General features: G+C 46.7%; 1 protein-coding gene and 1 long non-coding RNA gene across 2 annotated transcripts in view; one reads left to right on the top strand and one right to left on the bottom strand.

Annotated features, from left to right (window-relative positions):
- BCL2 (BCL2 apoptosis regulator) overlaps positions 1-22576 on the top strand; it is a 171290-nt gene that overhangs the window by 115220 nt on the left and 33494 nt on the right. The gene's annotated exons all lie outside the window — the stretch shown is intronic.
- On the bottom strand, positions 10013-12345 carry LOC140598881 (uncharacterized). The gene is made up of 3 exons (XR_012001429.1): positions 12120-12345; positions 10784-11018; positions 10013-10355 (listed from the first exon to the last, which is right to left on the bottom strand). It is a non-coding gene; the product is annotated as an uncharacterized lncRNA (long non-coding RNA).

Raw genomic sequence — 22576 nt, 5'->3', positions numbered from 1 at the left:
GAGGGACAGAAGAAGAGAATCCTCAAGCAGACTCCCCGCTGAGCACGGAGTCCGATGTGCAGCTTGATCTCACTACCCTGAGATCACGGCCTGAGCCAAAACCAAGAGTCAGACACTCAACCGACTGAAGCACCCAGGCACTCAATATATCCCTTTTCTAAAACAGAGAAATGCTTAAGGCCTAAGTGTCTGTTTTCAATAATGAATATGGATATTCACAGGAGGGGAGGACCAAAGGAAACAGACTGCCCCAGCCTTAGGCGAAGCATTTGGACTATTTTTATGTGTCATGGACAGAAACATCAAATGACAACTCTTGTTTCGTTTCTCTTTATGTGTTTGGCACTAAGGCTTGGTTCAAAATCTTAACTTCTGTTAACTCCTCACAGTGCACAAACCTAGTTTTCCAGTTTATACACATGTGAATTTTGGGCTCTCATCCATCCTCCAGCCAGGCAAGGAAGCCTTTCTCTGGACTTCTTTTCCCGACTCTAACTTATCATCTAAGTTTATTTTTTGCCCATGAATATGAAAACCAAAAAGGTGAAGACCAGATTTGAAAATGCATGTGTGTCAATGCACTCATCAACCTGAAAAAATAAGAATAATATGTACATATTGGATCTCAGGAAGTCTACTGAGTGAAAAAGGCAATTGTAGTTATAGTTTTAAAATAACAGATCTATCCCAGTTCAAGGTCAGTCATAGATGGAATTGTAAAGGATAAGAAATAATACATGGTTACAATTCAGAAACAAGAATGATACTATCATGTACCAAATGAATTCAGTTAAAAAAGAAACTATAAAACACTATTCTTCTAACTGTCAGCAAATTTCCACTCAGTATAAATTAAATGTAGTCAGTAAATCCCTTAGATTAAAAAAAGAAAAACTAGTTGAAAACTGAGCATCCTGTAGTAAATAGGAAGCGTTGTTAGATACATTAGTCACATGTGCGTAATAAAGACAATAAATCGACATAAGTATAGCTATGATGAAATGTGTATAAAACACTTTGAACTCCAGAGAAGTAAGCAAAGTATAAATAGATAGCAGGCTCAGGCAGAGAGAAAATCGAGTGCTATTTTAGCACTTGGGCTAGTGATAATTTATTGTTCAAGCTCTTCAGCTGAGTCAATGTTTATATGGTGCTGAATATTAACTGAAACAAAATGGTCCGTACATATCACTGTCTGCGATAGATCGCTGAGTGATCAACAGAAGCACCAAATGGCCACTCCTCTACAAGCAAGGCACCTATAAGGTTTTCAGTATTCATCCTAAAAATCGAAGATGCTCTGATGATTTTGTCTGATAATAAATATGACTCAAAGAGTGGTGGCATAGTAAATGTAATGGAAAAAGACAGGAAAGTGGTTAACATTCCAAAGTCAGGGCTCAGATTGCCTTGATTCAAATCCCAGCTGTGTTGACCTTGGGCAAGTCACTTAGCTTCTCCGGGCCTTGTTCTCCTCATCACTAAATGGGGTTATAATTGGTACCTACCTCATAAGTATGTTGCAGCAGTGAAATGAGGTAATACAAAAGGGAGGAAGAATAGTGTCTGATGCAACGTGAGGGTAAACTTTTCTCCTTTCTCCTGCTGCGTGGATATTTCTTCATGACCATTTCTCTAGTGCCTCCCACGTGTCAGGCACTTTGTTTCCACCCTGCTTAGCCTCTTCCGTACCTTGTCAAGTTATAAAACAGTTGAGTATTTGAACCCAGGTCTGTTTGACTTCAAAACCCATCCTTTTTATCATGACACTAAGCTGTTTTTTCTTAGAAATACTTCTTTTAGAAAGCCTTTTGAGATTACCTCCACCCAATCCTGGCTCACTCCTTTATCAGCTTGGGCTGTGCCTTTGTGACATTGACTGTGTTTGATTGTTTCTTGTATATATATATCTCCCCAGCTAAATCCTGTGTTCTTTAAGAGCAAGCATCTCTCAGACTCCTTCTGGGCAACTTTTCTGACTGGAACTCAACCTGATTATCTTAGAATCAGGGGCGGCTACAGGAATAAACAGATCAGAATTTATATCAGCTATGAAATTTTCCACCTAGCTAAAGAGTGGAACAGATGCTCGCTGCTCCTTGCACCGTGGAAATCATGCAGTGTCCAAGCCCTGCGAAACTTTGGGCATTTCTGAGTCTAGTAAAAGTTATAAATTTGAGAAGTAGCCATGGAAGGCCTTCAACAATGGGTTGGGCTACCAGCACGCAGAGACTAAGAGTGTGACCTCCAGGAGGCTTCTGAGGGTGGCACTACTTGATGGATCCATCACAGTACATGGTCTAAACCTCATCTTGGCTGCTTGGAGACCTGATTTGTCTATTCCATAGACAGATCCATCTCTCAGGGCCAACTCCCATTAACGGCCCACTGGATGAGGTGTTCAAGCTGTAATGCCAGCATATTCATTTGTAAGCAGACCCATATGCTTACCTGTCCCTGCCCATGGTCTCCTTGTGGCTGCATTTTCTTGGGAAGCCAGGTGAACTTCGGAGGTAGCTTGTTGAGCACAGAATCTGAACACAGGAAGTTAGCAGATGGTGTGGTGGTCGAGGAAGTGGAACCTGATGACGTCACACACTTATTCATTCCTAAGTTAAGGAGAAAGGTGGGCATGAACACCGCCACCGTAGCCTTTCCAGCTTACTGAACAACAACTGACAAGTCTCTATTCTGACTGGCGTAGTCATCCCCCAAATACATCCTCTGGGATGTAGTCAAACTTTTCAGGATCTAGTGCATTCTGTTTCTTTAAGATGGCTTTTTCTTTCCGGCTCTGGCTGCCACATCTTTGTGTCCGTGTGAGCCCAGAGACAGTGTGTATTTAGGGCAGGGCCACAGGGCATGCTTTCTACACCATGGAGTGGAGGGCTGATGCTCCATGGCAAGCCACCTTCAGAATCAGCCCAAGGTCGGGCAATAACAGAGGAGCACAGTGATTCTTGCTAAAATAAATTGCACCGCTTGGAAGTACACAAGAGATAGAAAAGAGAGTGAAGGAATCTCTCCAGCAAATGTTTACTGTTCCAACTGCGTGATCACAGATATCCATATGGAGTTCTCAGACACGCTTTTCCCAGGGCCCCACACCCATCCAGAGGCCGATGTCCCAGCCTCCTCACCCTCTGAACTCCTGCCACGCATGTAGCCATCCACATGGCACCCCTTGTCTTCCGTCACCTTTTCAGAGTTGGTTTAATTGTTGATGCCTTTGAAAACCCTCCCACTTAGAAGCTGCTTCAACTCTCCGAGGTCCCCACAGGCACAGCTGAGCTGGCGGCCAAGTGTGGGGCCCCAGTGCAGCTGTCTCTCATGAGGAACAGCTGTCCTAAGCCAAGTGAGTGATGCCTCTGTCCCGAACCATCTCTGTGCAACCACCTCCTCGCAGCAAGGGTGCAGTGAACAGGGAGCCTTATGGGATCTGGACATGTCCCACGACACCAGCTCCTGCAGAAGGCCAGTTTTCCTCACCTGGGAAGCTGGAGGAGCAGACACACCACCCCTGCTCTGCTTCTCTTCCTCCTTCCTGGCCCACAGCCAAGGACAGGGGCGTCCCAAGGGGTTCTTTTCCAGCTCTCCCTGGTGGCTTGCACTCAGCCGGTGTCCTTGCCCTCTGATCTGCTGGCTGGACATGCTCCATGGGGAAAGCTCTGCTTGTTAACCTGTCTCAGCATTTCCTTGTCTGTGGCAAGTAGAGGGTTTAAACTCCACCTTCAGCATGACACGCGTTTGCTCATTCATTGGTGACCTCCATGCACCAGGCTTGGTGCCAAGGGCTGGGGATACAGTGCGTGCCTTGCACAGCAGTACCATGACTTCTGTGGGGCGCAGAAGCTTCAGATGTTTGAGTTAATGCTGTGTTTCCAGCCTGCTCATCCCTGATGGGCTGCCATCCATGCTCTACACAGAATCCTCTGCAGGGAGCTGTTCCTGTCCGCAGGCAAATGCCCAAGGTAGGAACAGGAGGTTTTGTAACAATCTGAAAGCCTTCCTTGAGGAGATTGGTGTGAAGCAGAGCTCTATGTAAGATTTTCCATCCTGTGCCACGTCTGTGTGTAATGAAACCAGGGAGCTCGTTTGCAGAATGAGCCAATAAAGCAAGTTTTAAGATCTGCTTTATGGTATGGGTCTCACCAGGAGAGCCGCGTGGGCACAGTCACTCCTTGTTTCAGGTGGTGTAGGATGCAGGGAGGCTGTGGTAGCTGCTCTTCTTCCCAGGACACAGCTTGTGGCCGTCCCCTGGTTCCGAGCAGAGACCTGCCAAGGCACACTCTGCCCATGGGGGTGTTGGGACTCACTCCATGTGGCCAGCTGGGATAGCCAGGTGTTTTCTCGGCTGGTATGAGTGTCACCGGAGGCCACCTCATGCTTCTTGGTGGTGCTTTATTTAAAACAGTGGGTGACCCATTCCATGGTCAGCCACCTTCTCAGCCTGGGCATGTCCAGGTGACTTTCCTGATTCTCCAGGTTGCATCTGACAGACCTAGATAAAGCAGGTCTCTGCAATCTTAGCCACACATTAGAATCACCCAGGAGTATTTATTTATTTATTAAAGATTTATTTATTCATTTGAGAGAGAGAGAGAGAGTGCAAGCGCACAAGTGGAGGGAGAGAAGCAGACTCGCCGCTGAGCAAGGAGCCCAACTTGAGGCTCAATCCCAGGACCCTGAGAGCAGAACCTGAGCCAAAATTAAGAGGCAGATGTTTAACCAACTAAACCACCCAGATGCCCCTTTAGAATCACCCAGGAGTGTTTTAAAAATCCTGAAGCCCAGGCCACATCCCAAACCAATCCCCCAGTCACTCCGCAGGTAGCACGGACTCCGAGTGATTTCACTGTGTGCATTAGCACGACTGAGAGAACCTCTAAAGGAAGGAGGAGAGGTGAAGGCAAAGCAAGACAAGGGAGAAGGACGGAATCAGGACAAAGAGAAGAAATGAAAGGCCGCCCAGGTGTGGTGGAGAGGGTGATACAGCCAGCAAGCATAGGGAGCTCCCTGCAGAAGGGCCAGCCACATGCCAGCCCAGCCCGTGGGGTGTGAATGTGAGAAACTGAGGCAGCCCTGGGATTCAGTTGTGGTAGACTGCATCTAGTCTTTCCAGCAGATGAGCACTTACTGGCCGTGCATCCCTAGGCAGAGTTCACCTGACCCTCTCTGAGCTGCTGAGTCCTTATCAGTGAAGCAGGGATGGTCAGTCCCACCTGCGGGATTGTGCTGTGGGCTTGCTGGAATGACGGCGAAGCTGGGCCCATGCCAGGCACTCTGGACGTGGCAGCTTACTGATAAAAGTATTAGAAGAAACTTATATTTCTATTTCAATAAAGCTTTACCAGCTCTTCTCATCGGTTATTTCCCTCCGCTCTCCTGAGCCATGGTTCTGAAGTCTTGGTTTAGGAGAGCTAAAAACAGTGCAGAGGCCTGGGCTCACGGAAGAGCCCACACATCTGTATTTTTACCAAGCTCCCCAGTGATTTTGATACAGCAAAGGCTGCGAGCCTTTCTGTAAGGGGAGAGCCAGATCCTCCCCCTCTCTGTAGGGGAGAACGTGGAGGCGGCAAGTAGGGGCCCTGGCCGTGCTCTCTACTGGAGACTCACCATCTCCCACTGCTTGCTCACCGCCTCCTACTTTCCTGAACTTTCTAGTGATGTCCATGAACGTCTGCTCCACCTCAACATGGAGAACAGGGTTTGGGAGGCCTGTTGGGGCCGGCAGCCGCACAGCAGGGTAATTCCACCTCTCATTTACAAGTCAAACTGAGATCAACTCTAAAACTGCCATCCTCCGAATTAGTAACTTGTAGCCCAACAAGGCAAAAGTCTCTTCATTTCTGACTACAGGGGCAAAAATGAGTGTCTCTCTCCCTTTTCACACTTGGTTGCCCTAAAAGTGTCTCATTTGGAGCCTTCCATCACCAGCTATGAGAGTGCAAAAGGAAACAGAGCGCCCTCTCAGCATTAATATTTATTTTTAAAGGCATGAGAAGCCCCATGGACCACAGTGAAACAAAGAGTCCATGCGTTGACAAGTTTCCGTGGGCATTGTGAGGATGTTGATCTGTGGGCGCCCACCAGGACCCTCGGTGGTGTTACTGTTTATTGTTTTTGTTGTAACAATAATAGGAGAAAGGATGTGTCTGCCCATGGGAGCAGCGACTGCAGGGGCCCTGCTGCAAAGACCTGGCCCTCTGGGCAGGGCTGGAGACTCAGGGAGCACTGGTGTTGGGTCCCACCGCGGGCAGGGGGTCTGCTGAGTGTTAGTGGGAGATCTGCATGCTCCACAGGCAGCGTCAATCTCCGTGGCTCCTCGGAGGCAGAGTTCTTACCAGATCAGCCTTACCACAGAGCTGGCTGGTAGCAGTCATTCACCGGGCTCTGGAGGCCTGGGAGAGTGGAGAACACTGGGGAGACCGAGCCTGGATGGGGGGCAGACAGCCCACCTCCACCTCCTCTCTCCAGGGCAGTGAATGCCACCCGAGGAGCCCTGTGGCACTGGGGAGCTGGCAAGGGCTTTAGCTTCCATTTCACAATGGGAAAGAAGGGATTCTTGCTGCAGGTTTTGCTTGAGGACAAGAATTCCTAGCAACACCCAGGGCCTCTGCTCTGGGAAGGGATTTCAGCCTCTGCCCTGCACTTTGCCATTTGGCGAGCTGCTTTATACATCACATATATCTTCATGCTGCTAAAACTCACTTTCTGTAACCTGTCAGGGGTTAATAAAATATCTGCCAGGAACCTTTAGAGGATTTTGAAGAGAGAAGAAAGGAGTAAAAAGGGGAATGAAGGGAGGAGAGTTGCAGAAAAGGCAGGCTTTTTTAATCATGTCAAAACTTGTGCTTGCTTGATAGACAGCATAGATTGCCTGCCATATGCTCCTTTCACTGGGGACCCTGGAGTTCTTTCATGAATGAAGGGGGACATTAAACATTCATCAAAATACCTTTGTGATACGTGTCAAAATATAGAAAGTTCATCGAGTGAGAAAACAGAAGGCTAAGTGAATGAACAGTCCGAGAATAATAGACTCAGAGCAGTAAGGAAATTTAATGTCTGTTGAGCACCTACTATGTGCCAGGTTCCATTCAAAGCACCCCATAGGTCAGCTCATGTCATCTTCATTAAGAACCCTCACTAGGGACGCCTGGGTGGCTCAGTGGTTGAGCATCTGCCTTCGGCTCAGGGTGTGATCCCACATCAAGTCCCGCATCAGGTTTCCCACAGGGAGCCTGCTTCTCCTTTGCTTGTGCCTCTGCCTCTGTCTCTGTGTGTCTCTCTTCATGAATAAATAAATAAAATCTTAAAAAAAACAATAAAACAAAGAACCCTAAACTGATGAGGTAGGCATTGTTACTGTTCTCATCTTAGAAAGGAGGATGAGCCAACGATGACAATCTCATGACTTTAATCAAAAGATTTATTTAATCAAGGAATGTTTTCTTCAGTGTCAGTGTCCATCTGAAGAGCCATGGTAATATTCAGGCCTGGAAGTGATCAGGACCTGGCTGAGACATGCTCCCTCCCTAAAGGGGATCTGGGGGCTTTTCATCCCACATCCCAACAGGTAGCTCTCTGGGAACCAAACCCATGGGATGAGGACTTCTTTGGTGTCACCCATCTTCCTTGTTTTACAAATGGAGCCAGGAGAGAACATGTGGAGGGACCCCTATATAAATAGCTGGCTGGGGCACTTTTAAAGATTTGGAACCAGGGGAACCCTGGGTGGCTCAGCATTTTAGCACCCGCCTTCGGCTCAGGCGTCATCCTGGAGTCCCAGGATCAAGTCCCACATCGGGCTCCCTGCATGGAGTCTGCTTCTCCCTCTGCCTGTGTCTCTGCCTCTCTCTCTTGCTGTCTGTGTGTGTGTGTGTGTGTGTCTGTGTGTGTGTGTCTGTGTGTGTCTCTCATGAATAAATAAATAAAATCTTTAAAAAAAAATAAAGATTTGGAACCAGATGAGAGATTCAAGGGCTTTCAAGGGATCCAGGGGGTACCTTCTTCAAGGCCGGTGTCTTGTGTGTCTGAGAATCTGGCACAGGTGCCAAGCCAGGGAGCTTGCTTGCAGCCTTTTCAGAATCTCTAGTCTTTGGGGCCCATGCCTTGAGAGCTCTGATTCTTTTTCTTACCCTCACCAACTCCAGCCACTTCGCTGAGCACCTCCCTGGCCCTCAGGAAATGTTCAGCCATGGGTGGACCATTGATCCTCACTCTCCACAGCAGAACCTTTGTGTGTCAAGGGCAGAAAAGGAGGTTAAAAAAAAGCCTCTTGCCCGGCACCCATGCTGTGTCTCGGGAAACCTGCTCCAGGATTCCCAAGCAGGCTCGGGAATGAGAGCAGAGAACAAGCCACAATATCCTTGCCGCATTATTTTACTATTATTTTTAAGTTGCAGGCTTGTATGTTTCCATTCATTTTAATTGTGTCAAAGCCCCTGACTTTTGTGATCCCCAAATCCGCCGTAAATTCACCACAACTGGCTTTCGCCACCCCCCACCCAAAACCCTCTCCCTTTCCTGCCTGGGAACCTGCCCTTTAAATTTGACATGGCTGGGATTTTAATCTCTCCTCAAAGGCACAGTGACAATTTCACAACAAAGCAGAGAGGTTGGGTGGTGGGTGGGGTGGGGGGTTGGGGGGGGTTGTTTTCTGCTCCCATTAAGAGAGCAACTGTTCTGTCTTTGTCCCGAGGGGCCAGCTCTTGGCCCCGGACTGGGGAGACCTCAGACTTGCTGTTGCAACATCCATCAGACCCGAGTGTGTCTGGGCTCCTTGAAGGTGACCTGCAGCTGTTTGGATAAAATTCTAAAATCTTGTTTGTGAGATTCTCGAGCCTTGTTTTACAATCGGTCTTCTTGGCAGAGAAACCAGGAAGTTTTACTTTCCCAGGATCCCAGGCAGGTAATTGTTTTCCCAAACTGCATTTTAATCTCTGATGGAAATGGACATTTTTCATGCTGAGAACCTTCACCCACATCTATAAACCGTTTGTATTCACCCCGCGTGTTGGGAGAAGCCAAACAACCCTGAAACCCAATTGCAGAATGTCCCTCCCTGGCCCTAGACATATTTCCATCTCTGGTTATAATTTAGGGCCATTTACATTTCCTTTTTTTTTTTTATAAGATTTATTTATTCATTAGAGAGACGGGGAGAGAGCATGAGCATGAGGGGCAGAGGGAGAGGGAGAGTCTCCAGCAGGCTCCCTGCTGAGCGCAGAGCCCCACAAAGGGCTCCATCCCCCAACCCGAAGATCATGACCTGAGCCAAAACCAAGAACCGGCTCCTTAACTGACTGCACCACCCAGGCACCCCAGGGCCATTTACATTTCTAACCAACAGTTATGAGCCTTTTAGTCTCTTGGAATCTTAGAGTGCTTTCCTGTCAAGTGACTGGCCATATCCAGGTGGCACATGATCTCCTAAGGATGACAGTTGGCAAACTCTGTTACTTGGTGCCATTTTTAAGCAAAGTAGCATAAGCTGTAATTAGCTGGTAGTTTATGCCAGTTTATGGGTGTTTTCTTGGCCCCCAACCTCCTCCTGATTTGTCCCGAGGCCCCTTGCTTAGAAAACATAGTCTGGAACTAGGACCTCAGAGGCCCTGGTTCTCTTCCCACCGCCCCCTCCAGTCCCTGGGACCGTGAGCTCAGAGAAGTGGCTCATGACCAGATAGCACTGTTGAGTGCTGTGCACACACCCATGAGGCTGGCATGGTGGTGCTGTGCTTTGAAGAAGGACGGGTGAGTTCGTTTTATGTCTTGTCTCTTCCTGGAGGTAGGGAGAGCGTGCTACAGGGAGCACCCACCAGCCCTTCCCTGGTGAACTGTCCATCTGCATGCAGGTCAGCTTGGAAGCCCAACTCCTCAGACATATCCTGCGCCCTGCTTCTCCAGCCCCCTGAGTGCCACTTCTTACCCCAGAGTCCAGGGCTCTGTTTCCTGAGGGTCATTAAACACGTAAAAGCCAAAACACTTGAAGGGAAAAGCTTAACTTGCCACTCAGTCTTTATTAGCCATCCACAAATAGCCATCTGTCCGGCTTGGTGCTAGGTTCTCTGACACTGCGGAGGTCCAAATCCAGCTTGAAGCATGAGCCAACGTTCCAGTCTCAGGCAGTCTTCCACAAATGCCTGGGGAGGTGGATGCCAGAAGCACGGTGAAGTAGGCCTGCGGGGCTGCATGGAACTCGTCCATGGTCTCCTAAGATGGGCGTTGAGAAGGAAGAAGATGGGGCTCCCCGGGCTGAGTGGACAGCGTGATGGTGCAGGGCTCAAGGCGGATGCTCAGAGAACTGCAAGGAGACCCTCTGGCAAACAGCCACAGAGTGGGAGGGCCTGTGCCTGCAATCACAGGCCCCAGGTTAGGTTTGGGGGGTTTTTTGGTCAAGTGTTCATTTTATGGTGAGGAGGCTGGTAGAGGGGAATTAGGTGGGCGCTGCAGAAGTATGGCTGAACAGTTAGCACTTCATCTGCCCTTAGGAAAGGCATGTTTGGTATCTGAGAGGCCCCAGCAATCGACTGAAGTCTGGGTATTCCTGTCCTTGGACATACCTACTGCTCACTCACTCCTTCACTAACTCATCCACTCGTTATTTCACTTACTCCTTGATTTACTCATTCAATCAGCAAACATTTCCTGAGCAAGCACTTCCTCACACTGGACACTGCAAGGCAGAAAAACTTCCTGTTATCAGCGACAGCAGGAAGGTTCTAGAACCCTGGTCCCCAGGTGCCTGACCACCCACATGGGCCCCCTAAGCCTGCCTCACCTACTCAGTGGGTCTCTAGTGTCAGAGAGGTGTGAAGGAAGGATGAGAGACAGACCCACTTTTCTCAGGCTGGGTCTCATCATCGTGGAAAACGCTGATTAGTCTGCAAGCGATTTTATTGCAGGGGTTCTCTATACAGTCGATTTGGTTCCCGCCATTGCTCTCCATCCTAATAAAGTAATCTCCTGCTGGTGGACCGTGCAGAATGCTGACAGGAGCAAACTGGATGCCTCATCTGGGAAGATACACAACCAAACGATCGTGGCAGTAGTTGGAGCCGAGATGATTTTTTAGCTTTACCTTTGCTTGAAAGTGCCACTCACAACTGTCACCTCCCTTCCCATCATACTAAGTCCCATCTCCGGTATGAGTGCCTCCCATGTCTCAGGCTTCGAAGGATCCTGGTGAAGCTGGCGCCACTGACCAGCCCCCAGGTCACCCTGCTTTGAGACGTGCAAGCCCCGTAGAGAGGTTGAGAGAAGGGGTCACCTGTCCCTCAGGCTCTGAAGGTGTGTCTAAGTCAGTAGACTGCTGACTGATCCCAGTAGCTTCATTGTCTAATGTGGCATGGATGCCAGGCAAGCTAGGCTCCCCAAGAACATTTCTGGACACTTGCAAAGCAGGAGGAGTGGGGAGCAGGGGTCAGAGAATCTGCTTTGAATCTCCTCTCCTCTCTCTAATCTCCAGAGAAGCAGACTCATGAGGGTTATACAGCAATGAAGTTATCAGAATCCAAAACACATCTAAATCTAAAATAAGTATCTAAAACATAAAATCTAAAACATACTTAAGGAAATAAAAGACAATAATGAGAATCAGAGGACTAGAAATTATTAAAAAGAATTAAATGTAAATCATAGTTTTAGTAGCCAGATGGTTCAGGCCACCCCTCAACTTCTCCAAGCCCAGCTTCCTCGCCTTTGAGTTTCTGCTTCATCACATTGGCAAAACAGGTTTAGCACCATTTGGGACCTCAAATAAACTAACCGGGGCTGGAAGTCACCTGGGATGGCCCAGCACAGCTGTGCCAGTTGTTTACAGCGAGCTGAAGTCTGCTCTGATTGGCCCGGGTGCATACCATGCTGGCTGTTAAATACTTTGAATTCGACTCCTGGAAATAATTTGTGTGAAAGAGTTTGCAGATAGAATAGCACACTGTTAGCTAGCTTAACTATGGCATTTGGGTAGCTGCCTTCTCTGAGTCAAACTTAAAAATACATTCCCCGTATACATTTTTTTTCATCAGCTGACAAAATAATAATCTTCAAATTGGCTTATATTCTATGAGGCTCAACAAAGGAGAATTACTGCAACTCTGAAGCTTAAACATTCTTACCCGGTATTTTCCATGAGTGCTGGTGACTTGGCTTCCTGAAGATCCAGGGAATGAAACGTATTTGAGCCTTGGAAGCTGACGGCAGGACCGCTCTTGTCAGGCATTCAAATGAAGAAGGTTGTATTTGAGGAAGGTGACTCTGGACACAGCATGGCAGGCTTCTGTAGAATGCCAAGGTCTCCCTTTGGTTTGTGGTTCAGTGCGACATCTTAGGTGAAATGGCAGGCAATAAACATTTTTAAAAGGGGTGGGCTCTGCGGTTCTTAATGGAATTCCACAAAATTAAATGTGTGTATTCAATAAATACTCGTATTGGTGTCTCTTTGAGAATTGAATTAAAGCTATGTGGCTTCTCCCCAGAAAAATTCACAAATACAGGAAATTTAGCCTACTATTTTCAGGGAATTTATGGATCTCCAAAGCTGAAATTTCCTAATAAAGGGTTTTTGTTAACGCACGGACAAAAACCCTAGGTCTTATGTCCCTTTCTTTGCTAAGATTCTCGTTGTGTTTTTCTCACTTAAAAAGAAACTGCAAGTCAAATTTTATTATAGTCAATATTCCACCATAAATATTTCTTTATAATCATCACTCCCTGAAATTTCTCAGCTCATTTTGTCAAGACTGTACCCAATGATAAAAAGGTCTGGTACAGAAAAGTGGTTTTGTGTCATTATTATAGTTCATAGGAGCAGGGTTTGATATATAATAACAGGAAAATTATTATGTGGACGTGCATTAATTTATTTCGAAGCTTAACTCCAATATGAGTAAATGTTTTTTTCATTCCTCACTGGTACAGGGTGGAGATATACTTTTTTCTCTCAATTTGTTTTTCCACATCTATTTAGGGCAACCAAAATAGGAAAGCTACCACACAGGTCCTCACATTCATTTCCTCCACCCATTTGCTGTGCTCTGTCCCAGGTCTGATGAATATAACTTTTTAAACATGTCATTTATTTTTATTTTTATTTTAGCCTAACTGTCCCTTCAGAAACACCAAGGGAAAATATTTTTAGCTTAACTAAGAAAACAAACATGTTTAAACAAGTAACACCCAAAGCATTTAGGTAGAATTGGTGTTTTTGGCATTCCGCTGTTTTAATGGTGAGCTAGTAAGATACAGGCAGCAACAGAATTTTTTCTCGATCCCTAGGTGTATGACTTTCTTTTGGAAATAAAAACAAAGAGAAGAACTGATAATGACTTTTACGTGGGAACTAAACTTTCTGTTGTTTTGAAAGGTGTTTGTACGCTAGATGATACGCTGCCTTTTTTCCCTCCGTTTGTAATCACTATTTATAAACATCCTGTGCAGAGCCAGTGGACAGGCAGATAGATCATGGTGCACGTGAAGGAAACACAAGCCAAGAGAGAACAAATGCTGAGTCCAGCCTCATCCATGCTCCTTAAAGATAGACTTCTCTGCCTTCAGGATCTCATAGGAGACTTCTTAAATTTTCAGGTAGAACTAATGGTTTAAAATTCATCACTTCTTATTTTGGTCTTGACTCTGAGGGTAGGATCCTCGACCCCCTGAAGATCTGAGGTGGGAAAATAATATTTTGCTTAAAAAGCAAGATCCATCTCACCAGTTAGTTCTGCGGGGTCAAACAGCCTGAGCATCTTTAATGTCTGTGTTGTCCTTGCTCAGTGAACAGATGAGTGTGGGGGGTAATACTTGTGAACGAATAAATAATATCCAGTTGGAATAATCTGTGCCTTTATGTGTCCGCGCAACGATAGGTCGGTTAAAATTTTTTTATTTTATTACTTATATTTATTATCGCTATCTCCTATAATTTGAAGCATGTTTGCCATCTATAGTTCTTCTTGACGGTTTTCTAGTTTCATTTTGGCCTGTGGCGTTGGATAGCTCTTTTGTGAGTGCTCCTAACTAGTCTTTTTTTTTTTTTTTTAAGATTTTATTTAGTTATTCATGAGAGACACAGAGAGAGGGGCAGAGACACAGGCAGAGGGAGAAGCAGGCTCCACGAAGGGAGCCCGATGTGGGACCCGATCCCGGGTTTCCAGGATCAGACCGTGGGCTGAAGGTGGTGCTAAACCGCTGAGCCACCAGGGCTGCCCTTCCTAACTAGTTTTGTACAAGAATAAGTGACGTTATCAATCTGTTGGTTGTTGCGAGTGGCATCCCTTCTCATCTCGTGATTATAAGTGCTTTTCTCTTGCAAGCCTTCTGAACCCTGTTGGGACCTCAGTTGCGAAGCATTTTCATTACACTTTATCTGAATTTCTCAGAATATCCTAACCTGCTAAACCTCGGCGGTGAATCAGGCTCGTTCACCACGTGGGAACAATTGCAGGCAGACACTATGAAATGTATTAGCAGGATATTTAAATCCTTTTATTTCCTAAAAAGTTTAAAAGGCCAGATCTTTGAAATTAAGGTGTCTGCCCTTTTTTTTTTAAACCTCATTAGGCTGGCATGGGGACTGAATCTTGAGAAGTATAGTAAACTCTAACTGTTGGCAGGGCGGGAGGGCCACATCCCACTTGGCTATGAAGACATAGGCAAAACAGGGTTTTTAGGCTGAGACAAAAAAAAAAAAAAGTTCACTCTGAATTCAGAATAGAAGAAAACATTAACAGAAAAGCCCACAGAAATTCAGTTTATAATATGCTATTAACATCCGAAGGGTGACTTAATCATTTTCTAATCTTCTCCCAAAAAAGGCTGTTAGCAAAAGTTTCTGATGAAAGGGTTGTCCTCTGATTCTAAGTTCTTAGAAGAAGGGACCTGATTGGTACAATTCTCTCTGTACCGATGCTGAGCCAACTGCCAACAGCAACACAGTGACCTTCCATGACTAGTCCGATGGATTTCATACCGCCTTTCACGTTATCATCTCTACCTGTTTCATTATGTACAGAAGTATGAGTGAACGAAGTTTTCCAGGGATGTGGGTGGCTTCAAGATTTGAAGAGGATGGGAGGGGAAACATGTAGCAGGACAAAGAAGCAAGGGAAGACTCCAGAAAGGAACCTGCCTTACCTGTCACCTAACCCAAAATGACTGTGGGTCTCATGGTGTTAGTGGAGGATTCCCTCCCACGTGGGGCCGGGGGCTGGGCCTTTTCTCCCTGAACACCACAGGTGGCAGAGTGGAGGCAAAACGTAATGTGGTTCCATAGAGCTGTGCCAGGGGAAGCAAAGGTTGTGAACAATAATTCAAAATAAAAGTAGGGCCCAGGTGCCCAAAGTATGAATTGCGAACATCGAGCACTTCCTGCGCATGGGCCCCATTCCAGCTGCATGCCATTTAAAACCTAGGTTCCCGGTTGCCGCCTCATCTGCTCGTTTGTGATTAGTTCTGTGAGTTCTTGATTCTTGATAATAATATTAATAGCCAACACAGAGTACTTACCATGATCCAGATATTACATTAAGTACATGTAATAACTCGCTTAATCCTCACAAGGATGGAATGAGGTAGGTCCTGTCATCATCCCCACTTTACAGATGAAGAAACTGAGGCACAGAGACACATTTAGCACCCTGCCTAAGATCACGCCCTACTTTGTGACTGACCCAGGGTGAGCCCCATGTTTGTGTTCTTAGCCACCACGTCAGGCTTCCTCTCACGTGATTATAATCATAATATAGCTATTGATTATATGAGTTTACATTGAAGAATGTGAAGGAATATAAAACAGATCATCACTGTTCTCCCCAAAGATGAAATTTAAAAGAGGATTAAAATTACCTTGCTGATGTGCACTGGTATCTATCACTAAAAGAAAATGCAACTCTTGTCTGCATTTAACTTACAAAACGGACTTTTGGGTGGCCCAGTGGTTGAGCATCTGCCATCGGCTCAGGTTGTGGTCCTGGGGTCCTGGGATCGAGTCCTGTATCGGGCTCCCCGCAGGGAGCCTACTTGTCCCTCGGCCTATGTCCCTGCCTCTCTCTTTCTCTGTTCTCTCATGAATAAAAAAGTAAAGTCGGGATTCCTGGGTGGCGCAGCGGTTTGGCGCCTGCCTTTGGCCCGGGGCGTGATCCTGGAGACCCGGGATCGAATCCCATGTCGGGCTCCCTGCATGGAGCCTGCTTCTCCCTCTGCCTGTGTCTCTGCCTCTCTGTCTCTCTGTGTGTGACTATCATGAATGAATAAATAAAATCTTTAAAAAAAAAGTCTAAAAAATTAATTTAGAAAACAAGGGCTGGTTGCTTCTGACAGCTTCACAGAAACCCACCATGGAATCAATTAGGGAATGAATGTCACTAGACTTCACTGGGTGCCCGCCTATGCCTGTAGCCCATGAGGCCCTTGTCCGACTTTAAGAATGCACAAAAGGCAAACCAGAACATTTCCTGAATGCCTGATTTCAGAATCAGGCCTATTGATTCGCTGTTCTTGAGTCAATAAACAGTTCAAAGCAAAGAAAGTTAAGGTCCCCAAATAAAGCCTGCTCAGTATGTATGAAATGGTGTTTACATTCATCTGTTTGGTTTGGGTTCTGGTAGAGAAAGCGCAGTAACCATTGGTCCACAGTGTTTCTAGATACCATCCTCAGATTACCTTTCCTCTTCCCATGGATATGCAGACCACCTAAAAAGTTCTGACATTCCGGGAGGACTTTTTACGCAACAGAACATGAGGGAACCTTTGGAAATTTATGCTACAGAGGCCAAATTTACCAGTGAGCGGAGCTGTTTACATTTCCCTCCAATTGGAAACAGATCAGAAGCTTTAGGGCATTAGAAAATGCAAGCTACATAACAAAATTCTGAGTTCAAGCATTTCATGGATTTTTGGCTCTTGATGTCAGTTATGGATGATTATAACCCTGGTGTGATTCTCAGTGCAGAGTTGGCAGTCTCTCTTAGAACAGCAGCCAGCGGCAACAATGACCTCTAAGACTATGGAAATGTACCCTCACCTCAGCCTTTGGCCTGGGCAGCCAGGCCCAGGACTGAAAGGGTAGCAGCTGCTGGGGTCCAAAGAGATTTACAGGTTCCTGGCAATGAGGGAAACAAGCGTGCCCTTGAAAAGTCCTCTGGTCGGTCCTGCTGCCTTTAGGCAAAACCACCCAACCATCCCAGCTAGACGAGAACAATCCTGTCTTAAGACCTGCAGAGAGTGAACTGCAAACTCCCTTTGTCAACTTTCACTTTGGCAAAATGATCTTTGGTAGCGAGGCTGTCCCAGCAGCAGGAAGAGGAACCTGTCTTAGAAAGTTGTGTGATCTAAAATGTTCTGGAGATACATGATAGATAGATAGATAGATAGATAGATAGATAGAGGGAGGGAGGGAGGTAACAGATAATGTGAAGGGAATGAGAGACAAAGACGGAGGCAGAGAGAGAAAAAATAACCATGAAAGTTAGATAATGTCCAACCAGTGGGACATATGAGAAATACTTATTACAGAATTATATGCCAGAGGAAACCCATTTGAAACCCTCCTTCATGCTCCTAGAGCACTTTCCACATACCTCTATCATCCCTAGCACCTTATTGTGTTGCAACATGAGAATTTGTTGGCCGTTGATCTCCCTGGCTGAAATGTGAGCTTCATAAGGCAGGGGTCCTATCTTATTCTTGTGTGTAGTCTCAGCATCTAGCCCAGTGCCTAGCTCCGTGGAAGGGAAGGAAGAAGGAAGGAAGGGAAGGGGAGGCAGGGAGGGAGCGAGCTAAGTTGGTCAACCAATATGATAAATAAATTCAGATCCTTGAAGGAGTGCATTAATCCTAATGCTTCAATCCTTAACTTTTTCCCACCCAAACTTAACCTATCCAGTGTCCCATTCCCCCCTCCATAAACTGTAACACTCAAAGTCAATATGATTATATAATCTGCCCAGGATTGGAAGGATTTGTTAATACTTATCTCTGACACCTTTCTAAGAACGCCGATTCATTATAATGCTGTTTGGCTCTGAAATTATTTCCCCCGAATATATTTCATTTGAATTCACTGTTTATACATATACATTTTCCATGACCTGGGTGCTATTGCATGGTCTTGGCCAGTGAGAGCTGGTGTGACACACTGCAGGGTGTCTTCTGGGTCAGTGACTATTAGTGTACCTTATGCAAATGTTCCCAGCCAGTGCATCGTCTCTGTATACTCTGTCACCAAGTATGTTGTGTTGTCTGGCTCTCTTTCTACTGTTGACACACAATGGCTGACAAGAGGTGTGGGAGTGCAAACACCAGCTCCCAATGCCATCAGGGGAAGTTAAGGGAACTGGGAAAAGGCCAGCTGCTAACTTATTTAGGCTTGCTGGGAAGTCCTGGGTGTCACCAAGGTCCTAGTCTGGAAGGGTTGCTATGAAGGGAATGGGAGCTGCAGGCATGGTGTGACTTTGTGGGGATTTTAGGGCAATGGAAAGTGACAGAGTATGACACTAGGGACATCACTCCCCAGGGACCTCCAGTGTTTGATTGCCTCCCTCAGCCAGGCAAGATATGCATATATCAGCCCTGCCCCTCCAGAGCTCCTGGCAGCTAATTGTTTGGAGTGACCCCCATTTCTTTCCAGATCCAAATCCTCTCATCTTTCAAGGCCCAATCCAAGGTTCGGCCATGTTTCTCCTCATCTAGAGAATATTCTTCTCCTTCCCTTAGAGCTGTCTCTTGCCTCCTCAGCACTTCTTGGCATCCCTCTTATCATTAGCTTTCTCTCTCTGGGGCACTTTATTGGGCTGTGTATAAAGCCCTGAGTGCCCACCACAGCGCAGACCCTTTCTGCAGAGGCTGACCAGCTCTTCACACCCGGGGCCAGGCACTGTGTCTTGTGGGCCTCCAAGCGCATCCATAACCCATGTTGGATTAAGGCCCCTGACAAGGGACTTGCTCATATGTAAACAGTACAGCCGGTAAGGTGATCTGACACGAGGACTCTGCCCATCTGGGGCCTTGGTTTTTGCTAGTAACTGTTTGGACCAATCAGACCCTTCCTGGGAGTCATTACTGTTTTTAACATTGTCATATAGCTTATCTGTGCTTTCCCTTGGGCTGAGGTCGTTTTTATTCCTTCAGTAGATCATAAAGTCCTGGGGGAGGAGGGGTGCAGAGTCTTACCAAATTCTTCTTTACTCGCCCTCTGTACTGGGGCTCTTGGCGTTCAGGAAATGTTGAGCAGGTGAATATGACGCACATTGGCCTGATGCCTTCAGCCAAGGAATAGACTCCTCTCGTGCCTTCTTGTCAGGTTCTGCAGCCAACTATGCAAGAGAGAGGGGGATCAGAAAGGTCTCTCGGCATTGCTGAGCAGTGTAAATTGGGCCACTGAGCAGGGGAGTGGAGGCAGCAGCAGCAGCTGGCCAAGGATGTGGTTGGAGGGATAAACACAGAAGATGCCTGTGGGCTACCCAGGCCAGAGAGGTCTGAGGCTTGGGGTCTGGAAGATGGGGACAAAACAGTCCTAAAACAATGAAGACAGAGCCAGAGACATGAAAAGTGACAGTAGCAAGTCTGCAGAGAGGGACAGACATGCAGAGATATCAAATGATGTTCATCCGATCCGGAACAGGTCTGCTGGTGCTAGTCAGTGTGAACTCCTGCTTCCTTCCCCGGCCGGGGGGGAAGGGGGGATCCTCAGCAGCAGGGGTTGCATTTTGTTCACCTGGCTAGGCTCGGGGGTCCCGCGGGACCTGCATGCGGCCAGGCACGCAGTAGGCTCCCCGTCATGGTTTTTAACCTGAGCTGAATTGATAAGAGGATTTCACAGCCCATCTTGACAATATATCCAGAGACCTACCAAGGTTTTGATCGCCTTGAACATTATGAGATTCTCTCCCTTAAATCTGACTGTGCTTTCTTGACACAACTTAAATCCATTTCCTCTCCAGTGGCTTAAAATGCATGGGATGGTTTTTCAGCCATTCGGAAAGAAGGAATGCTGTGTATAAAGCCTGGATTCAATAAAGCCAGATTAAAAAAAAAAAAAAACCCAGCTCTTAGCATCTTCAACTACAGACACTGGTCTGGGCAGGGCTTTTTGCTTTATTGAATCCAGCTGAATAGCTTGACTACATTAATAATGGGGCTGCATTTCCAACCACTGCCTCCCAGTCTTTTCCCCTAAAAGCCTTATGGTACTTAAGCAACTGCTAATACATGAATAATTGCTGGTGGCATCATTTCCTGCCATGATTTGACCACCAGGATGAGGTTTTTCTTCTTGTACCTAATCTGGAGTTCTCAAGCCTGCCTTGTGTGGCCTTGCAAGATCATATTTAAGACACAGTAAACAAATCCAACTGCAGCTATGAGTTGGGCCGTATTGAGTTTCTGTGTTGAGAAATTACAGATTTGGGAAGACTCTATTGGGTGTATAAGTAATATTGGTCTGAAGGGGGATCCTACCTCCAGGTTTTCCAGGGGTTTGAACCTGGTATTTCCACAGAGCTTGGGTAGCCCCATTTCGTAGGGTCCCAGGATGGACTGGTGGAGTGGTCTCCCTGCACTTCAAAGAAGATGCTGTCTATTTAGCTCCCATTGTGCCATACTTCTTTTTGAAGTTTCCATGGTAGAGGACATCTAATCATTACTTCTCTTTACATGGGCCTTGAGTGATGGTGGCTTTTAGTACACGTAAGTGCAACAAGGTATCCGTGTAGAGGACAGGCTGCTGAAGCACAGAGCAGGAGCAGGAATGCAGCCTCCAGGAGCACACCCACGTGGCCTGTGTTCGAATCCAGCTTGGCCACTTTTTACCTATTAGTTACCTACTCTGCCTCTGTCTCTTCTGTGAGCAAAGTGAGGATGATAGCACTACTGACTTCCTTGGGTCCAAATGAAGTTCAGGTGAATTGATGTTTGTTAAATGCCTAAATCGATGCTTGTACACGGAGCCACATAAAGGCCTCTTACTGCCTATATTTGTCATTTGGTTGAGGAGTCAATGCATTTATTCCCCTCCACACAGCCTCCGACTAGGATGAGCAGGAAAGCCTGCCTTTCAGCTGGCATGCAGCCACATTTAACAGAGGGCTAAAAATTAGGCAGACCTTGCCTCGTACTTTTTGTGGCAAAAATAAGATAATATTCTTTCTTCTAATCTGGAAGCTCGACTTGCCCAGTGCTGCGGGCTAGGCACTGTGGGGATATGCAGAGTAGAGTTCCTCCCTCCCCTCCTCAGAAAGCTTGCCATCAAACTGAGGAAACGGGACTATTAGATAACCAGTAGCAAAATAGAACGGGGGAGCGGGCATAATGAAGTATCGCAGGAGTGGAGGAGCCGTACGTGGTAAGATAGCAGGCAAAGGAGTTTTTAGATTTGGTTTAATAGAAAAAAGGAAGTGAGAAGGAGGTAGGAAACACTATCTAGAGTGCTGGGCAGCTGTGTCACCCGACGTCCTTCCTGCCACAGTCATGTCCCTGAGCTGGGCCTTGCACCTTCTCCAGGGATAGGAGAATAAAGACAAGCTGGAGAAATAAAAGCATGTTAATATATGGGAGTTATCAAGTCAGACCACAGCAGCCCCCAGGAATGTCTTTCTGTTTTAGAAGTGAAGATCCAGTGGGTTGTGTGCATGCATGTGCGTGTGTGTGTGTGTGTGTGTGTGTGTGTGTGTAGGGGGAGAAAGAAAAAGAGAGAGACCTAGACCGAGCGAGCTCTACGTCTTTAGGTCTAAAATCTACAGGGACAGAAAGAACCAGACCTCAGAGTAATTTTTGTTTATGTGGATCTTCATCGTATTAGATTTTTATGGGCTTTTCTCAGAGCTTCTTGAGAGTCTGCGAATACAAAATAAGTTTATTGGGTCGTTCGCCGGCCTCTTTCCTCCTCGGGACCTTTTATTTTGTCTCGCTGGATGCTGGGCCTTGTTTCCGCTGCAGGGCCCATCCCGGGCCTGAGTAAGGAGCAAGCAGCACCCAGCAGCTCATCTGTATCATATCGCTCAGCCCCTGCGAAGCGAAGGGGAATAAACAGCACGTGGGAGGGGGGAAATCTGTGTTCTAAGAACTGCTTTGGTTTACACATCTATAGATACACTTAACCAGCGCTGTGGGTCACATGTACCGGCTGGTGAAACTGAGCATGACTCACTTTTAAATTACTCATAGAGCAAGAAATATGTTTCTAAAAGCCAGCGCCGTTGGCTTACACACGGAGCCGGGGGAGTGAGCCTCATAAAGCACTCGGGCCTCCCGTGACAGCTGGCGTGCACGCTGCATCTGGTGGGAATAAGGGGTGCCGGGCCCGAGGCTCTTTGCCATAATGTTATATTTGGAGAATCTCCATCAGTGGAAACCCCTGTCTGGGGGGGCAGTAGGTGCTTAGGGTAGATTTTCAAGTTAGCCAGTATTTCTTTGTAATTGGCACCAGAACTCTTGATAAAGGCCTTCAGTGACTCCGTCCCACGGTGGGGACCAAACTAAGTGAGCCTGAAGTATGGACAAGTATGTCCCTTCAACAAGAGGTCAGGTAGGGAGAGGCCAAGGAGAGAAAGGTCTAACAGCGATCATGAAGTATGAAGAC

Source organism: Vulpes vulpes, chromosome 5 (assembly GCF_048418805.1).
Source record: "Vulpes vulpes isolate BD-2025 chromosome 5, VulVul3, whole genome shotgun sequence".
In the NCBI taxonomy this organism is placed as follows: Eukaryota; Metazoa; Chordata; class Mammalia; order Carnivora; family Canidae; genus Vulpes; species Vulpes vulpes.
Note: the sequence above shows the minus strand (reverse complement) of the source record. Positions and strands in the feature narration are given on the sequence as shown.